The sequence below is a fragment of the Scyliorhinus torazame genome, chromosome 14, assembly GCF_047496885.1.
Source record: "Scyliorhinus torazame isolate Kashiwa2021f chromosome 14, sScyTor2.1, whole genome shotgun sequence".
NCBI lineage: Eukaryota > Metazoa > Chordata > Chondrichthyes > Carcharhiniformes > Scyliorhinidae > Scyliorhinus > Scyliorhinus torazame.
The window spans coordinates 199,839,312-199,860,389 of NC_092720.1; positions in this window are offsets into that span (position 1 = coordinate 199,839,312).

Here is a 21,078-nt window from a genome sequence, read left to right on the forward strand (position 1 = left end):
TACTGCCCTTCCAGTGTCTGAGAGACATGGATTATCACAGTCAGTGCCTATTGCCCTTCCTGTGTCTGAGAGACATGGATTATCACAGTCAGTGCATACAGCCCTTCCAGTGTCTGAGAGACATGGATTATCACAGTCAGTGCCTATTGCCCTTCCTGTGTCTGAGAGACATGGATTATCACAGTCAGTGCATTCTGCCCTTCCAGTGTCTGAGAGACTTGGATTATCACAGTCAGCGCATACTGCCCTTCAAGTGACTCAGAGACATGGATTACTATACAGTCAGTGCATACTGCCCTTCCAGTGTGTGAGAGACATGTATTACTATACAGTCAGTGCATACTGCCCTTCCTGTGTGTGAGAGACATGGATTACTATAGTCAGTGCATACTGCCCTTCCTGTGTCTGTGGGACATGGATTACTACACAGTCAGTGCATACTGTCCTTCCAGTGTCTGACAGACATGGATTATCAGTCAGTGCATACTGCCCTTCCAGTGTCTGAGAGACATGGATTATCACAGTCAGTGCACACTGCCCTTCCAGTGTGTGAGAGACATGGATTATCACAGTCAGTGCATACTGCCCTTCCAGTGTGTGAGAGACATGGATTACTACACAGTCAGTGCATACTGTCCTTCCAGTGTCTGACAGACATGGATTATCACAGTCAGTGCATACTGCCCTTCCAGTGTCTGAGAGACATGGATTATCACAGTCAGTGCACACTGCCCTTCCAGTGTGTGAGAGACATGGATTATCACAGTCAGTGCATACTGCCCTTCCAGTGTGTGAGAGACATGGATTATCACAGTCAGAGCATACTGCCCTTCCAGTGTCTGAGAGACATGGATTATCACAGTCAGTGCCTATTGCCCTTCCAGTGTCTGGGAGACATGGAATATCACAGTCAGTGCATACCGCCCTTCCAGTGACTGAGAGACATGTATTACTATACAGTCAGTGCCTATTGCCCTTCCAGTGTCTGAGAGACATGGATTATCAGTCAGTGCATACTGCCCTTCCAGTGTCTGAGAGACATGGATTATCACAGTCAGTGCATACTGCCCTTCCAGTGTGTGAGAGACATGGATTACTACACAGTCAGTGCATACTGTCCTTCCAGTGTCTGACAGACATGGATTATCACAGTCAGTGCATACTGTCCTTCCAGTGTCTGAGAGACATGGATTATCACAGTCAGTGCACACTGCCCTTCCAGTGTGTGAGAGACATGGATTATCACAGTCAGTGCATACTGCCCTTCCAGTGTCTGAGAGACATGGATTACTATACAGTCAGTGCATACTGCCCTTCCAGTGTCTGAGAGACATGGATTATCACAGTCAGTGCCTATTGCCCTTCCAGTGTCTGGGAGACATGGAATATCACAGTCAGTGCATACCGCCCTTCCAGTGACTGAGAGACATGTATTACTATACAGTCAGTGCCTATTGCCCTTACAGTGTCTGAGAGACATGGATTATCAGTCAGTGCATACTGTCCTTCCAGTGTGTGAGAGACATGGATTACTATACAGTCAGTGCATACTGCCCTTCCTGTGTGTGAGAGACATGGATTATCACAGCCAGTGCATACTGCCCTTCCAGTGTGTGAGAGACATGGATTACTATACAGTCAGTGCATACTGCCCTTCCTGTGTCTGTGGGACATGGATTACTATACAGTCAGTGCATACTGTCCTTCCAGTGTCTGACAGACATGGATTATCACAGTCAGTGCATACTGCCCTTCCAGTGACTGAGAGACATGGATTATCGCAGTCAGTGCATACTGCCGTTCCAGTGACTGAGAGACATGGATTACTATACAGTCAGAGCATACTGCCCTTCCAGTGTCTGGGAGACATGGATTATCACAGTCAGTGTATACTGCCCTTCCAGTGACTGAGATACATGCATTACTATACAGTCAGAGCATACTGCCCTTCCAGTGTCTGGGAGACATGGAATATCACAGTCAGTGCATACTGCCCTTCCAGTGTCTGAGAGACATGGATTATCACAGTCAGTGTATACTGCCCTTCCAGTGACTGAGAGACATGCATTACTATACAGTCAGAGCATACTGCCCTTCCAGTGTCTGGGAGACATGGAATATCACAGTCAGTGCATACTGTCCTTCCAGTGTCTGACAGACATGGATTATCACAGTCAGTGCATACTGTCCTGCCAGTGTCTGACAGACATGGATTATCACAGTCAGTGCATACTGTCCTTCCAGTGTCTGTGGGACATGGATTACTATACAGTCAGTGCATACTGTCCTTCCAGTGTCTGACAGACATGGATTATCACAGTCAGTGCATACTGTCCTGCCAGTGTCTGACAGACATGGATTATCACAGTCAGTGCATACTGTCCTTCCAGTGTCTGACAGACATGGATTATCACAGTCAGTGCATACTGCCCTTCCAGTGTCTGAGAGACATGGATTACTATACAGTCAGTGATTACTGCCCTTCCAGTGTCTGAGAGACATGGATTACTATACAGTCAGTGCATACTGTCCTTCCAGTGTCTGACAGACATGGATTATCACAGTCAGTGCATACTGCCCTTCCAGTGTCTGAGTGACATGGATTATCACAGTCAGTGCATACTGCCCTTCCAGTGTCTGAGAGACATGGATTATCACAGTCAGTGCCTATTGCCCTTCCAGTGTCTGGGAGACATGGAATATCACAGTCAGTGCATACCGCCCTTCCAGTGACTGAGAGACATGTATTACTATACAGTCAGTGCCTATTGCCCTTCCAGTGTCTGAGAGACATGGATTATCAGTCAGTGCATACTGTCCTTCCAGTGTGTGAGAGACATGGATTACTATACAGTCAGTGCATACTGCCCTTCCTGTGTGTGAGAGACATGGATTATCACAGCCAGTGCATACTGCCCTTCCAGTGTGTGAGAGACATGGATGACTATACAGTCAGTGATTACTGCCCTTCCAGTGTCTGAGAGACATGGATTACTATACAGTCAGTGCATACTGTCCTTCCAGTGTCTGACAGACATGGATTATCACAGTCAGTGCATACTGCCCTTCCAGTGTCTGAGTGACATGGATTATCACAGTCAGTGCATACTGCCCTTCCAGTGTCTGAGAGACATGGATTATCACAGTCAGTGCCTATTGCCCTTCCAGTGTCTGGGAGGCATGGAATATCACAGTCAGTGCATACTGCCCTTCCTGTGTCTGTGGGACATGGATTACTATACAGTCAGTGCATACTGTCCTTCCAGTGTCTGACAGACATGGATTATCACAGTCATTGCATACTGCCCTTCCAGTGACTGAGAGACATGGATTATCGCAGTCAGTGCATACTGCCGTTCCAGTGACTGAGAGACATGGATTACTATACAGTCAGAGCATACTGCCCTTCCAGTGTCTGGGAGACATGGATTATCACAGTCAGTGTATACTGCCCTTCCAGTGACTGAGAGACATGCATTACTATACAGTCAGAGCATACTGCCCTTCCAGTGTCTGGGAGACATGGAATATCACAGTCAGTGCATACTGCCATTCCAGTGTCTGAGTGACATGGATTATCACAGTCAGTGTATACTGCCCTTCCAGTGACTGAGAGACATGCATTACTATACAGTCAGAGCATACTGCCCTTCCAGTGTCTGGGAGACATGGAATATCACAGTCAGTGCATACTGTCCTTCCAGTGTCTGACAGACATGGATTATCACAGTCAGTGCATACTGTCCTGCCAGTGTCTGACAGACATGGATTATCACAGTCAGTGCATACTGTCCTTCCAGTGTCTGACAGACATGGATTATCACAGTCAGTGCATACTGTCCTTCCAGTGTCTGAGAGACATGGATTGTCACAGTCAGTGCCTATTGCCCTTCCAGTGCCCGAGAGTCATGGAATACTATACAGTCAGTGCATACTGCCCTTCCTGTGTGTGAGAGACATGGATTATCACAGCCAGTGCATACTGCCCTTCCAGTGTCTGAGAGACATGGATTACTGTACAGTCAGTGCATACTGCCATTCCTGTGTCTGTGGGACATGGATTACTATACAGTCAGTGCATACTGTCCTTCCAGTGTCTGACAGACATGGATTATCACAGTCAGTGCATACTGTCCTGCCAGTGTCTGACAGACATGGATTATCACAGTCAGTGCATACTGTCCTTCCAGTGTCTGACAGACATGGATTATCACAGTCAGTGTATACTGTCCTTCCAGTGTCTGACAGACATGGATTATCACAGTCAGTGCACACTGCCCTTCCAGTGTCTGACAGACATGGATTATCACAGTCAGTGCATACTGCCCTTCCAGAGTGAAGGGGAGACATGGAATATCACAGTCAGTGCATACTGTCCTTCCAGTGTCTGACAGACATGGATTATCACAGTCAGTGCACACTGCCCTTCCAGTGTCTTGGAGACATGGATTATCACAGTCAGTGCATACTGCCCTTCCAGTGTCTGAGAGACATGGATTATCACAGTCAGTGCATACTGCCCTTCCAGTGTCTGAGAGACATGGATTATCACAGTTAGTGCATACTGCCCTTCCAGTGTCTGAGAGACATGGATTACTATACAGTCAGAGCATACTGCCCTTCCAGTGTCTGACAGACATGGATTATCATAGTCAGTGCATACTGCCCTTCCAGCGTCTGGGAGACATGGAATATCACAGTCAGTGCATACTGCCCTTCCAGTGTCTGAGAGACATGGATTACTATACAGTCAGAGCATACTGCCCTTCCAGTGTCTGAGAGACTTGGATTATCACAGTCAGTGCACACTGCTCTTCCAGTGACTGAGAGACATGGATTGCTATACAGTCAGTGCATACTGCCCTTCCAGTGTCTGAGAGACATGGATTATCACAGTCAGTACATACTGCCCTTCCAGTGTCTGAGAGACATGGATTACTATACAGTCAGAGCATACTGCCCTTCCAGTGTGTGGGAGACATGGATTATCACAGTCAGTGCACACTGCCCTTCCTGTGTCTGAGAGACATGGATTATCACAGTCAGTGCGTACTGCCCTTCCTGTGTCTGAGGGACATGGACTACTATACAGTCAGTGCATACTGCCCTTCCAGTGACTGAGAGCCATGGATTGCTATACAGTCAGTGCATACTGCCCTTCCAGTGACTGAGAGACATGGATTGCTATACAGTCAGTGCATACTGCCCTTCCAGTGACTGAGAGACATGGATTACTCTACAGTCAGTGCATACTGCCCTTCCAGTGTGTGAGAGACATGGATTACTATACAGTCAGTGCATACTGCCCTTCCAGTGTCTGAGAGACATGGATTACTATACAGTCAGTGCATCCTGCCTTTCTAGCGACTCAGAGACATGGATTACTATACAGTCAGTGCATCCTTCCCTTCTAGCGACTCAGAGAGATGGATTATCATATAGTCAGTGCCTACTGCCCTTCTAGCGACTCAGAGAGATGGATTATCACAGTCAGTGTATACTGCCCTTCCAGTGTCTGAGAGACATGGATTATCACAGTCAGTGCATACTGCCCTTCCTGTGTCTGAGAGACATGGATTATCACAGTCAGTGAATACTGCCCTTCCAGTGACTGAGAGACATGGATTATCACAGTCAGAGCATACTGCCCTTCCAGTGTCTGAGATGTCATGATATTCAAACACACACATCATGATGGACACACTAACAGGCAAATCAGAGTACACAACACCACAACCAATCACAGACAAGAACACCAACCACATAAAAAGCACGAGCACGACACCTAGTGGTCAGTAGGTCTGGGGAGAAGGGAACAAGAAAGAGCTGTTGAAACACCACAAGCAGGGAGCCCCCCACGTGCAGAGTGCAAAGACCAAACTGTAAATAGTGAGTTTAAATAAAGAAGCGTTGTACCATATGCAACTGTGTTGGCTCATCTGTGTGTCAGAACACCCAACACCACATGGTACAGGAGTGGATCGATACCTGCCTACTAACCTGCCATTCTGGACATGGACCACACCGGCAAACCGCAGCCGATGCAAGTCACGGGGAACCTAGGCACCAACTGGAAGCTCTACAGGCAGCGATTTGACCTGTACATCCGTGCCACCGAAAAACAGAATGTCTCGGATGATTCGAAGATTGCAATGCTCCTCTTCTACGCAGGCCCGCACCCAACCGATGTCTTTAACTCACTGGTGTTCGAAGAAGGCGAAAACCAGGCCAAATATGACACGGTCATCCTCAAACTGGACCAGCACTTTCAAGTTGAAGTAAACGAAAGTTTTGAAAGATACATCTTTCAGCAACGCCTGCAAGGTAAGGAGGAGCTTTTTCAACCCTTTTTGACGCACCTCCGGATTCTAGCGCAGTCCTGCGGTTACGGCACCACTACAGAGTCCATGATCAGGGACCAGATTGTTTTTGGCGTTGCCTCTAGTGGCCTACGCCAGCAGCTTCTTAAAATGAAAAGCCTCACCTTAGCGTCTGCTGTGGAAGCCTGTGTCCTCCATGAAAATGCTACCTGCCGTTTTGCCCGATTTCAGGCGTCCGAGTTGGCACGGAGGGGGTCCCCAGCCGTCGAATCGGCAAGCCAGGCCGCCCACGACGTCGAACGCATCCAGGCCGTCAATTACCTCCCGACCCACGGCCCGGACGACAGCGGCCGCTTCCCGCGCTTTTCGCGGTCTCCCGCGCAGGTGCGCGCCAAAAATAACGGCCACAACGAGGGACGCACTGCGCAGGCGCGCCCACCGCAAGATCGCACTGCGCATGCGCAGTGGCGCAACGAACGCCGTGACGTCATGACGTGCAGCAATTGTGGAGGTCTACACTTAAAAGGGCAATGTCCTGCAAAAAACCGACAGTGCCGCAGATGTGCCATGATGGGCCACTACGCAGCCCGCTGTCGTGCGGCTCAACCCATGGATCCGGCGCATCCTCGACAACCTCTCACACGAGTCAGGACCGTCCAGCCCACGCATCAAGACTTCCAGTTAAGTGATGCAGATGACCAGGATGCCTTCCGAGTTGCCGTCATTGATGTCAACAAGGTCAATGCCATCAATCCAGCCGATGAGTGGTGTGCCACCCTGACGGTCAACCGATCGCGCGTCGCCTTCCGTCTGGACACTGGCGCATCCGCCAACCTGATTGCTTACTCTGCAGTCCAGGCCATGAAGGTCAAACCACCCATCACACCATCCCGGCTTAAGATGGTTGACTATAACGGGAACGTTATCCCGTCCATAGGATCTTGCCAGCTACAGGTGACTCACAAGAGGTACACGGCCACACTCCCCTTCGAAGTTGTGGGCTCATCAAAGGACTCGTTACTGGGCGCACAAGCGTGTAAGGTCCTTCACCTGGTACAGCGCATTATGTCTCTCTCTCCAGATGAGATATCCGACTTCCCGGATGCTGAGTTCCACGCGAATCTCCATTCCCTCCTCGCTCACAACCAGGAGGTTTTTGAAGGCATGGGGACATTGCCATACACGTACAAGATTCGACTCAGACCGGACGCCATCCCTGTCGTTCACGCACCTCGCAGGGTTCCTGCGCCTCTCAAAGACCGCCTCAAGGCACAACTGCAGATTCTTCAGGACCAAGGGGTCCTATCCGAGGTCACGGAGCCCACGCCATGGGTCAGCTCCATGGTCTGTGTAAAGAAGCCCTCTGGCGAGCTCCGTATATGTATAGATCCAAAAGATCTGAACAACAACATCATGCGGGAACACTATCCCATCCCGAAACGAGAAGACCTCACCAGCGAGATGGCGCGAGCCAAGATATTCACTAAATTGGATGCGTCCAAAGGATTCTGGCAGATCCAACTGGACCCGGCCAGCCGAAGACTATGCACATTCAACACCCCTTTTGGCAGATTCTGCTACAACCGGATGCCATTCGGCATCATTTCGGCATCTGAAGTGTTCCACCGCATTATGGAGCAGATGATGGAAGGCATCGAAGGGGTACGTGTATATGTGGACGATATCATCATTTGGTCCACCACTCCGCAGGAACACATGCATCGTCTTCGACGTGTCTTTACCCGCATACGGCAAAATGGCCTGCGTCTCAACCGTGCGAAGTGTGCTTTCGGCCAGACGGAGCTGAAATTCCTCGGGGACCACATCTCAAGGTCCGGGGTCCGTCCCGATGCAGACAAGGTTAGCGCCATCACAGCCATGCCACGACCGGCTGACAAGAAGGCTGTCTTAAGATTCCTGGGCATGGTCAACTTCCTTGGGAAGTTCATTCCCAACCTGGCTTCTCATACAACAAACATGCGCCATCTCGTAAAAAAATCGACGGAATTCAACTGGCACCAATCGCATCAGCGGGAATGGGAGGAGCTCAAGCACAAACTGGTCACGGCACCAGTGCTGGCCTTCTTTGACACGACTCGCCCTACAAAGATCTCAACAGACGCCAGCCAATCTGGTATTGGAGCGGTACTCCTGCAAAAAGACAGCACGTCATCATGGGCCCCGGTTGCGTATGCCTCACGAGCCATGACCCCTACCGAACAGCGCTACGCGCAAATCGAAAAAGAATGCCTGGGCTTGTTAACTGGACTGGACAAGTTCCACGACTATGTGTATGGCCTGCCACGATTCACGGTCGAAACTGACCACCGCCCCCTGGTCAACATCATTAACAAAGACCTGAACGACATGACTCCTCGCCTCCAGCGCATCTTACTTAAACTCAGGAGGTACGATTTTGAACTGATCTACACTCCGGGGAAGGAACTCATCGTGGCGGACACTCTTTCCCGAGCAGTGAGCACACCACCAGATGCAGAGGGGTTCGTGCGTCAAATTGAGGCACACGTGACTCTGACAGCAGCAAATCTGCCAGCTGATGATCCTAGTCTGGCCCACATACGCACAGAGACGGCGACTGACCCTCTGCTGCAGCGAGTGATGCGCCACATGACGGAAGGGTGGCTAAAAGGGCAGTGCCCCCAGTTTTATAATGTGCGAGATGATCTCACCAATATAGACGGGGTCCTTATGAAATCGCATAGGATCGTTATTCCACACAGTGTGCGCCAGATGATTCTTCGTCAACTACACGAAGGCCACTTGGGCGTCGAAAAATGCAGACGAAGGGCCCGGGAGGCGGTATATTGGCCGGGTATTAATGAAGACATAGCCAACATGGTGCTCAACTGCACAACCTGTCAGAGGTTTCAGCCGGCGCAACCTCCGGAAACACTTCTACCACACGAGATGGTGACGTCCCCCTGGGCGAAGGTGGGTGTTGACCTATTTCACGCGCTCGGCAGAGATTACATTGTTATTATAGACTACTTCTCAAACTACCCGGAAGTCATGCCTCTCCATGATCTGACGTCGTCCGCAGTCATTGGGGCCTGCAAGGAAACGTTTGCTCGCCATGGCATTCCAAGGACTGTCATGTCAGACAATGGACCTTGTTTTGCCAGCCGTGAATGGTCGTCCTTTGCCGCAGCATATGGTTTCACTCATGTGACATCCAGCCCTCTGCATCCACAATCGAACGGGAAGGCTGAAAAGGGTGTCCACATCGCAAAGCGGCTCCTGTGCAAGGCGGCTGATGCCGGATCGGACTTTAACCTTGCCTTGCTGGCCTATCGATCGGCCCCGTTATCCACGGGCCTCTCGCCAGCGCAGCTACTAATGGGTCGCTCCCTCAGGACGACGGTACCTTCCGTCCTGGCACCGACAACAGACCATGAGGCGGTTCTTCGGAACATGCAACTGCAGCGTGATCGCCAAAAAGGTCGGTACGACACACGAGCGACGGACCTGCCCCCCCTGTCCTCCGGAGACAAAGTACGCGTCCATCAACCGTATGGTGGCTGGTCAGCACCGGCCGACGTCCTCCGACAAGTGGCTCCCCGCTCGTTCCTGGTTCGCATGCCGGATGGTTCCGTGCGTCGCCGCAATCGGCGCGCCCTTCGCCGACTTCCACGCTCACAGCCACACAGCACGCCAGATCCTCAACAGGCTTCCGAGGATGACTTTGTGGAGCTGCCGCACATCACGCCCTTTCCATCGCCACCCATGGCCATGCCTGCACAGCAGCCGGTGGTTCTTGATCCACCCTTGAGGCGGTCAACCCGAATTCGTCGCAAACCCATTAGAATGGACTTATAATACAGTTCATATGTTTAATAAGTTGCACAATTTTACATGATAACCTGTTGTTGTTTATCGTTCCAGATGTTGTCTGACTGGACAACTGTTCAAGTTTTTTTTTTTTTTCTTCTTCTTCTTCTCTCGTTCGCATTTCTGTTATGTTATGGTACAACTGGATTCATGTGACGCACTCGACATCGCCCCATGTACATAGTTCCGTCATAGACACATGCTGCACACGACACGCACACACTCTTAGATGCACTCACGTCACGATCATATTTAATACCACGTAGGCACATATCTTTGTAAAAAGGGGGGATGTCATGATATTCAAACACACACATCATGATGGACACACTAACAGGCAAATCAGAGTACACAACACCACAACCAATCACAGACAAGAACACCAACCACATAAAAAGCACGAGCACGACACCTAGTGGTCAGTAGGTCTGGGGAGAAGGGAACAAGAAAGAGCTGTTGAAACACCACAAGCAGGGAGCCCCCCACGTGCAGAGTGCAAAGACCAAACTGTAAATAGTGAGTTTAAATAAAGAAGCGTTGTACCATATGCAACTGTGTTGGCTCATCTGTGTGTCAGAACACCCAACACCACATGAGAGACATGGATTACCACAGTCAGAGCATACTGCCCTTCCAGTGTCTGAGAGACATGGATTATCACAGTCAGAGCATACTGCCCTTCCAGTGTCTGAGAGACATGGATTATCACAGTCAGTGAATACTGCCCTTCCAGTGACTGAGAGACATGGATTATCACAGTCGGTGCATACTGCCCTTCCAGTGTGTGAGAGACATGGATTAATGTACAGTCAGTGCATACTGCCCTTCCAGTGTCTGAGAGACATGGATTATCACAGTCAGTGCATACTGCCCTTCCAGTGTCTGAGAGACATGGATTACTATACAGTCAGTGCATACTGCCCTTCCAGTGTCTGAGAGACATGGATTATCACAGTCGGTGCATACTGCCCTTCCAGTGTCTGAGAGACATGGATTACTATACAGTCAGTGCATACTGTCCTTCCAGTGTCATAGATTTTGTCTGACATATGGCAGCTTGTCATTCTGTCTTACGTTACACAGTGTTTTTGTCAAATGCTGCAGGATGTTCCTCAGCCGGGAGTTGTATCTAGTGGTGTCACACTGATTTCAATGAGCACTGACGCTCGATGATGACCATTTTGTGCCGAAACCCAGATATTGATAAACATTTCCCCTGTTTTACGTAGATACATAGAAGATAGGAGCAGGAGGAGGCCTTTTGGCCCTTCAAGCCTGCTCCGCCATTTATCACGATCATGGCTGATCATCCAACTCAATAGCCTAATCCTCCTTTCTCCGCATAGCCTTTGATCCCATTTTCCCCAAATGCTAGCTGCCTCTTGAATATATTCAATGTTTTAGCTTCAATTACTCCCTGTGGTAATGAATTCCAGAGGCTCACCACTCTTTGGGTGAAGAAATATCTCCTCATCTCTGTCCAAAATGGTTTACCCTCAATCCTCAGACTGTGGCCCCTGGTTCTGGACACACCCATCATTGGTAACATCTTCCCTGCATCTACCCTGTCTAGTCCTGTTAAAATTTTATAAGTCTCTATGAGATCCCCCCTCATTCTTCTGAACTCCAGCAAGAACAATCCTAATCTAGTCAATCTCTCTTCATATGACGGTCCCGTCATCCCTGGAATCAGTCTGGTAAACCTTTGTTACACTCCCTCGAGAGCAAGGACATCCTTCCCCAGAAAAGGAGACTAAAACTGCACACAATATTATGGATGTAGCCTCATCAAGGCCCTGTACAATTGCAGCAACACATCCCTGCTTCTGTGCTCGAAACCTATTGCAATGAAGGCCAACATACCATTCGCCTTCTTTACCGCCTGCTGCACCTGCATGCTTACCTTCAGCGACTGGTGGACAAGGACACCCAGGTCCCGCTGCACACTCCCCTCTCCCAATTTACAACCATTCAGGTAGTAATCTGCCTTCCTGTTTTTGCTTCCAAAGTGAATAACCTCATACTTATCCAAATTATACTGCATCTGCCATTGATTTGCCCACTCGCCCAACCTGTCCAGATCATCTGTAGCATCCCTGAATCCTCGTCACAGTTCACCCTCCTACCCAACTTGGTATTATCTGCAAACTTTGATATGTTACATTTTGTTCCCTCATCCAAATCATTCATATATATTGTGAATAGCTGCGGTCCCAGCACCGATCCCTGTAGCACCCCACTAGTTACGGCCTGCCAATTTGAAAAGGACCCATTAATTCCTACTCTTTGTTTCCTCTCTGCCAACCAGTTTTCTATCCACCTCAATACACTTCCCCCAATCCCATGAGCTTTAACCTTGCACAATAATCTCTTTACATCAATAACAGAGCAGCACTCGACCTCAGGAGGGAAGTTCATTCCTCTTTGCTTCAGTGTCAGGTCACATCTGGACTCTGGGATCAGTCTGCCAGTTCATCAGATTCTGAACAGTGGACCAGGGTGAATAATTCCTGGAGTTGCAACTATTGGTGACTCTCCGACTGATATGCCACTTTGCAAAATCCAGCCATTTGAGACTATGAACCCAGCACAGTGAGCGATAACGAACAAGACAGCAAATTGTTATTCACAGAATGTGGAAAGAGGCAGAATTAAAAACACAAACAGAATGAGAATGGATGCAGAGAAGACATTTTAATGATTCTGAAACCACGCCCACTATTATCTGCTGGAATGTATCTCACACACAAATGCAGCTGGTGGAATTTCAATTGAAGTAATGGATAAACTGCGGAATTGAAAGCTAACCTCATTTAATGGTGGCCGTGAAACCACCGCTGACTGTTGTAAAGAAAACAACTGACTTACTAATGTCCTTTAGGGAAAGAAATCTGCATTCTTTGCCTGGTCTGGTCTACTTGCGACTCCAGACCCACAGCAATGTGGTTGACTCTTAACTTCCCCCCTCAAGGACAATTAGGGATGGGCAATAAATGCTGGCACAGCCTGCGATGCCCATGTCCCATGAATGAATAAAACAAAATTTGGTTCAAAGGAAAATTGGGATTGGCAACAAATTCTGGCCTTGCCAGTGCTTTCATCCCAAGAAAGAATCCAAAACATTTAAAAAAAAAAAATTTAGATTACCCAATTCTTTTTTACCAATTAAGGGGCAATTTGACGCAGCCAATCCACCTACCCTGCACATTTTTTTAGGTTGTAGGGGCGAAACCCACGCAAACTCGGGGAGAATGTGCAAGCTCCACACGGACAGTGACCCAGAGCCGGGATCGGCGTCAGGACATAGTCTCCCAAATGGAGAATCCAGCCCGCTCGGTGTGGGCGAAACCGGTGAGAACCTCCCCAGGGCCCAAAAAAGTGACTGTGTCATTGCATAGCGCTGGGGAAATCGGCAGCAGAGTCGGTGTGAAAATCCCTCAAAAACCCTCAAATTTACTTTGAACTTTTTAGTGCGCATATGTATAAAAATCTCCTACATAGGGCAGCACGGTGGCGCAGTGGGTTAGCACTGCTGCCTCACGGCGCCGAGGTCCCAGGTTCGATCACGGCCCTGGGTCACTGTCCGTGTGGAGTTTGCACATTCTCCCCGTGTTTCGCCCCCACAACCCAAAGATGTGCAGGGCAGGCGGATTGGCGATGCTAAATTGCCCCTTAATTGGAAAAAATGAATTGGGTACTCTAAATTTATTTTAAAAATAATAAAAAAATCTCCGACATTCATCACAGAAGTGGTATAGTTATTAGCAGGAAGGACAAGAAGAGGCAATAGAAAATAAAGGATTCAATTCTAAGGAGGGTGCAGGAAGAGAGACTATGGAATTACCTGCACACGTTGAAAGTATCGGGGCAATTTGATAAAGTGTTTCAAAAGACAGAAGGGATCCTGGCCTTTATAAATCGAGGCAGATAATACAAAAGCAAGGAGGTTGTGATGAACCTTTACAAAACACTGGTTTGGCCTCAACTGAAGCCTCAACAATACGGGGCACAATTTAGGAAGGATAACACCGGAGAGGGTGCAGTACAGATTCATGAGAATCCAGCCCAGTTAGGTGGCTAGATTGGAGAAGCTGGGGTTGTTCTCCACAGGGAAGAAAAGGTTGGCAGGAATTTGATCGAGCATTCAAAATCGTGAGGGGTCTGGACGAGAGGAGGCAGAGAGAAACTGTTCTCATTGCCGGAAAGGTTAATAACCAGAGGACACCCATTTAAGGGGATTCTTAAAAGAACCGGAGGCGGGATTAAGGGCTTGTCTTTCTGCAGCGAGTAGTTGGGATCTGGAAGGGACTGTCTGACAGTGGGGTGGAGGTAGATTCGCAAAGGGGTACTGAATAAGCAGCTGAAGATAAGAAATATGAGGAAGGGTCAGGAAATGGGATGGACTCTAATGTAGAGAGCTGGCATGGATTAATCAGCCTGAATGGTCTCCTTTGATCCTGTAAACATGCTGTGATGTGAAATTTCAAGCCCTGTGTGTGGTGATATGCATCACTGTAAATACACAAGGGGTTAATGTAGGTACACTGCAACTAGGTAAACACTGGAGCGCCAGAGACATCATGACATGCAGACATACAGCTAATGAACACATAGAATAGGACATGACCAATGGGCAGTCAAGACACCAGAGGTGACACTACCACAAGGGGGCAACCCATATAAAAGGACAGGGCACACATGTGTGTGGGATATGCTCTCGCATGTTGTGACAGTTTCCACTGCATCTGTCATGAAGATATCTTTGGTTTTCCACCTTTCCCTTCAATGCAGCGATCCAGGATCACGGAGACTCTGACTGCCAGGAGCAACTCGCGAAACCTGAAAGAAGTGAGATATCAGTAGGTTGGAAATTGAGGACTAATACATCTCCTACTGATCATAAAATGCTTGGTATATTTCAATAGACAATTAAAACAAACGTGCAATTCACTGAACACCAATTCTTCAATCTTCTCGAACAATGATGAGTCAGAGTACAGGAGGGAGAAAGAGAACCTAGTGGAGTGGTGTAATGACAACAATCTCTCCCTCAATGGCAGCAAAACTAAAGGTCTGGTCATTGACTTCAGGAAGCAAAGTACTGTACACACCCCTGTCAGCATCAACGGGGTTTAGTTGGAGATGGTTAGCAGTTTCAAATTCCTAGGTGTGCACATTCACCAACAATCTGTCCTGGTCCACCCACGTTGACACTATCACCAAGAAAGCACAACAGCGCCTATACTTCCTCAGGAAATTAAGGAAATTCGACATGTCCGCATTGACTCTTGCAACTTTTACAGATGCACCATAGAAAGCATCCTATCTGGCTGCATCCCAACCTGGTATGGCAACTGCTCGGCCCAAGACCGCAAGAAACTTCAGAGAGTCGTGAACACCAGCCAGTCCATCACACAAACCTGCCTCCCATCCATTGACTCCATCTACACCTCCCGCTGCCTGGGGAAAGCAGGCAGCATAATAAAAGACCCCTCCCACCCGGCTTACTCACTCTTCCAACTTCTTCCATCGGGCAGGAGATACAGAAGTCTGAGAACATGCACGAACAGATTCAAAAACAGCTTCTTCTCCGCTGTTACCAGACTCCTAAACGACCCTCTTATGGACTGACCTCATTAACACTACACTCCTGTATGCTTCACCCGATGCCGGTGTCTATGTATTTACATTGTGTACCTTGTGTTGCCCTATTATGTATTTTCTTTTCTTTTCATGTACTAAATGATCTGTTTGAGCTGCACGCAGAAAAATATTTTTCACTGTACCTCAGTACACGTGACAATAAACAAATCCAATCGAATCCAATCCAATTCAATCCCCGGCAAGTTGAACGTTGAAGCATTTGGTGTAGCAATTGATACACTCCTGAAAATATCACATAACACTGTGTGGGATACATCACAAACTCTGTACTGTGTGTAATGTACATAACACTGTGTGGGATACATCACAAACTCTGTACTGTGTGTAATGTACATAACACTGTGTGGGATATATCACACACCCAGTACTGTGTGTAATGTACATAACACTGTGTGGGATACATCACACACTCTGTATTGTGTATAATGTACATAACACAGTGTGGGATATATCACACATTCTGTGCTGTGTGTAATGTACATAACACTGGGTGGGATGTATCACACACCCTGTACCGTGTAATGTACATAACACTGGGTGGGATGTATCACACACCCTGTACCGTGTAATGTACATAACACTGGGTGGGATGTATCACACACTCTGTATTGTGTGTAATGTACATAACAAAGTGTGGGATATATCACACACTCTGTACTGTGTGTAATGTACTTAACACAGTGTGGGATGTATCACACACCCTGTACTGTGTGTAATGTACATAACACAGTGTGGGATATATCACACACCCTGTACTGTGTGTAATGTACATAACACTGTGTGGGATATATCACACACCCTGTACTGTATGTAATGTACGTAACACAGTGTGGGATATATCACACACTCCGTACTGTGTGTAATGTACATAACACAGTGTGGGATATATCACACACCCTGTACTGTGTGTAATGTACATAACACAGTGTGGGATGTATCACACACTCTGTACTGTGTGTAATGTACATAACACAGTGTGGGATGTATCACACACCCTGTACTGTGTGTAATGTACATAACACTGTGTGGAATATATCACACATTCTGTGCTGTGTGTAATGTACATAACACAGTGTGGGATATATCACACATTCTGTGCTGTGTGTAATGTACATAACACAGTGTGGGATATATCACACATTCTGTGCTGTGTGTAATGTACATAACACTGGGTGGGATGTATCACACACCCTGTACCGTGTAATGTACATAACACAGTGTGGGATATATCACACACTCTGTACTGTGTGTAATGTACATAACACTGTGTGGGATATATCACACATTCTGTGCTGTGTGTAATGTACATAACACAGTGTGGGATATATCACACATTCTGTGCTGTGTGTAATGTACATAACTCTGGGTGGGATATATCACACACCCTGTACTGTGTGTAATGTACATAACACTGGGTGGGATGTATCACACACCCTGTACCGTGTAATGTACATAACACAGTGTGGGATATATCACACACTATGTACTGTGTGTAATGTACGTAACACTGTGTGGGATATATCACACACCCTGTACTGTGTGTAATGTACATAACACTGTGTGGGATATATCACACACTCTGTACTGTGTGTAATGTACGTAACACAGTGTGGGATGTATCACACACCCTGTACTGTGTGTAATGTACATAACACAGTGTGGGATATATCACACACCCTGTAATGTGTGTAATGTACATAACACAGTGTGGGATGTATCACACACCCTGTACTGTGTGTAATGTACATAACACAGTGTGGGATATATCACACACCCTGTTCTGTGTGTAATGTACATAACACTGTGTGGGATATATCACACACCCTGTACTGTGTGTAATGTACATAACACTGTGTGGGATATATCACACATTCTGTGCTGTGTGTAATATACATAACACAGTGTGGGATATATCACACATTCTGTGCTGTGTGTAATGTACATAACACTGGGTGGGATGTATCACACACCCTGTACCGTGTAATGTACATAACACAGTGTGGGATATATCACACACTCTGTACTGTGTGTAATGTACATAACACTGTGTGGGATATATCACACACCCTGTACTGTGTGTAATGTACATAACACTGTGTGGGATATATCACACACTCTGTACTGTGTGTAATGTACATAACACTATGTGGGATATATCACACACCCTTTACTGTGTGTAATGTATGTAACACTATGTGGGATATATCACACACTCTGTACGGTGTGTAATGTACATAACACTGTGTGGGATATATCACACACCCTGTACCATGTAATGTACATAACACTGTGTGGGATATATCACACACCCTGTACTATGTGTAATGTACATAACACAGTGTGGGATGTATCACACACTCTGTACTGTGTGTAATGTACATAACACTGTGTGGGATATATCACACACCCAGTACTGTGTATAATGTACATAACACTGTGTGGAATATATCACACACCCTGTACTGTGTGTAATGTACATAACACAGTGTGGGATATATCACACACCCTGTACTGTGTGTAATGTACATAACACAGTGTGGGACATATCACACACCCTGTACTGTGTACAATGTACATAACACTGTGTGGGATATATCACACACTCTGTACTGTGTGTAATGTACATAACACTGTGTGGGATATATCACACACCCTGTACTGTGTGTAATGTACATCACACTGTGTGGGATATATCACACACCCTGTACGGTGTTTAATGTACATAACACAGTGTAGGATGTATCACACACTCTGTACTGTGTGTAATGTACATAACACTGTGTGGGATATATCACACACCCTGTACTGTGTGTAACGTACATAACACTGTGTGGAATATATCACACACCCTGTACTGTGTGTAATGTACATAACACTGTGTGGAATATATCACACACCCTGTACCGTGTAATGTACATAACACAGTGTGGGATATATCACAGACCCTGTACCGTGTAATGTACAGAACACTGTGTGGGATATATCACACACTCTGTACTGTGTGTAATGTACGTAACACAGTGTGGGATGTATCACACACCCTGTACTGTGTACAATGTACATAACACTGTGTGGGATATATCACACACTCTGTACTGTGTGTAATGTACAGAACACTGTGTGGAATATATCACACACCCTGTACCGTGTAATGTACATAACACAGTGTGGGATATCTCACACACCCGTTACCGTGTAATGTACATAACACTGTGTGGGATATATCACACACCCTGTACTGTGTGTAATGTACATAACACTGTGTGGGATATATCACACACCCTGTACTGTGTGTAATGTACATAACACAGTGTGGGATATATCACACACCCTGTACTGTGTGTAATGTACGTAACACAATGTGGGATATATCACACACTCCGTACTGTGTGTAATGTACATAACACTGTTCGGGATGTATCACACACACTGTACTGTGTGTAATGTACATAACACTGTGTGGGATGTATCACACATCCTCTACTCTGTGTTGTGTACATAACACTGTGCTGAATGTATCACACACCCTGTACTGTGTGTAATGTACATAACACTGTGCGGGATATATCACACATCCTGTACTGTGTGTTGTGTACATAACACTGTGCGGGATGTATCACACACACTGTCCTGTGTGCTGTGTACATAACACTGTACGAGATATATCACTCACACTGTACTGTGTGTTATGTACATAACACTGTGCAGGATATATCACACACCCTGTACTGTGTGTTGTGTACATCACACTGTGTGGGATATATCACTCACACTGTACTGTGTGTTGTGTACATCACACTGTGTGGGATATATCAAACATCCTGTGCTGTGTGTAATATACATAACACTGTGTGGGATATATCACACACACTGTACTGTGTGTTGTGCACGTACCACAGTGTAGGATATATCACAGACTCTGTACTGTGTCTTGTGTACATAACACTGTGCGAGATATATCACACAGTCTGTATTATGTGCTTTGTACACCACACTGTGTGAGATATATCACACCCTTGTACTGTGTGTTGTGTACATCACACTGTGCGAGATATATCACACATTCTGTACTGTGTCTTGTGTACATCACACTGTGCGAGGAACATCACACACTTTGTACTATGTGCTTTGTACATTACACCTCTGCGAGATATATCACATGCTCTGTACTGTGTGTTGTGTACATCACACTGTGCGAGATATATCACACATCCTGTACTGTGTCCTACGTACATCACATTTTGCGAGATATATCACACACCCTGCATCTGTGTTGTGTACATAACACTGTGCGAGATATACCACACATCCTGAACTGTGTGTCATGTGCATCAGACTGGGAGACATATCATTCCTCTCCTGTTAAGTACGTTGCATTGTATATCAGTCTGTGGGGGCTATATCATACACCCTTAAATGTATGTTGTGTACATTACACTGCATGATACATATCACACACCCTGTACTGTGTGTTGTGTATATCAGACTGCATGACACATATCACATACCCGTACTATGTGTTGTGTACATTACACTGCATGATACATATCACACACCCTGTACTGTGTGTTGTGTACATTAGACTGCATGATACATATCACACACCCTGTACTGTGTGTTGTGTATATCAGACTGCATGATACATATCACATACCCTGTACTGTGTGTTGTGTACATTACACTGCATGATACATATCACATACCCTGTACTATGTGTTGTGTACATTACACTGCATGATACATATCACATACCCTGTACTGTGTGTTGTGTATATCAGACTGCATGATACATATCACATACCCTGTACTATGTGTTGTGTACATTACACTGCATGATACATATCACATACCCTGTACTGTGTGTTGTGTACATTAGACTGCATGATACATATCACACACCCTATACTGTGTGTTGTGTACATTTGTTGCTAACTTTCTCCTTGGTTCAATTGCTCTGTTTTATAACCTTTGCTCTCGAGTCGCCAGGTATCTTTATGATACCGCCACGAGGTTCAAGTCCGAGTAATGATCAATAACCCAATACACTGATTAGTTAGATTTAAATCAAAGCACATTTATTATACACAGTAATCACTACTCATGCACAAATTCTACGTCTAAGCTACTTCTACAACTAACAGGTCTATACTTAACTTCGGACTGGCCCACCAGGTCAGGGGAACAAATGGCCTTTTGTTCGGGTTCTGAGTCTGCGGGATTCGAAGTTGGTACGGATTGGTAGCTA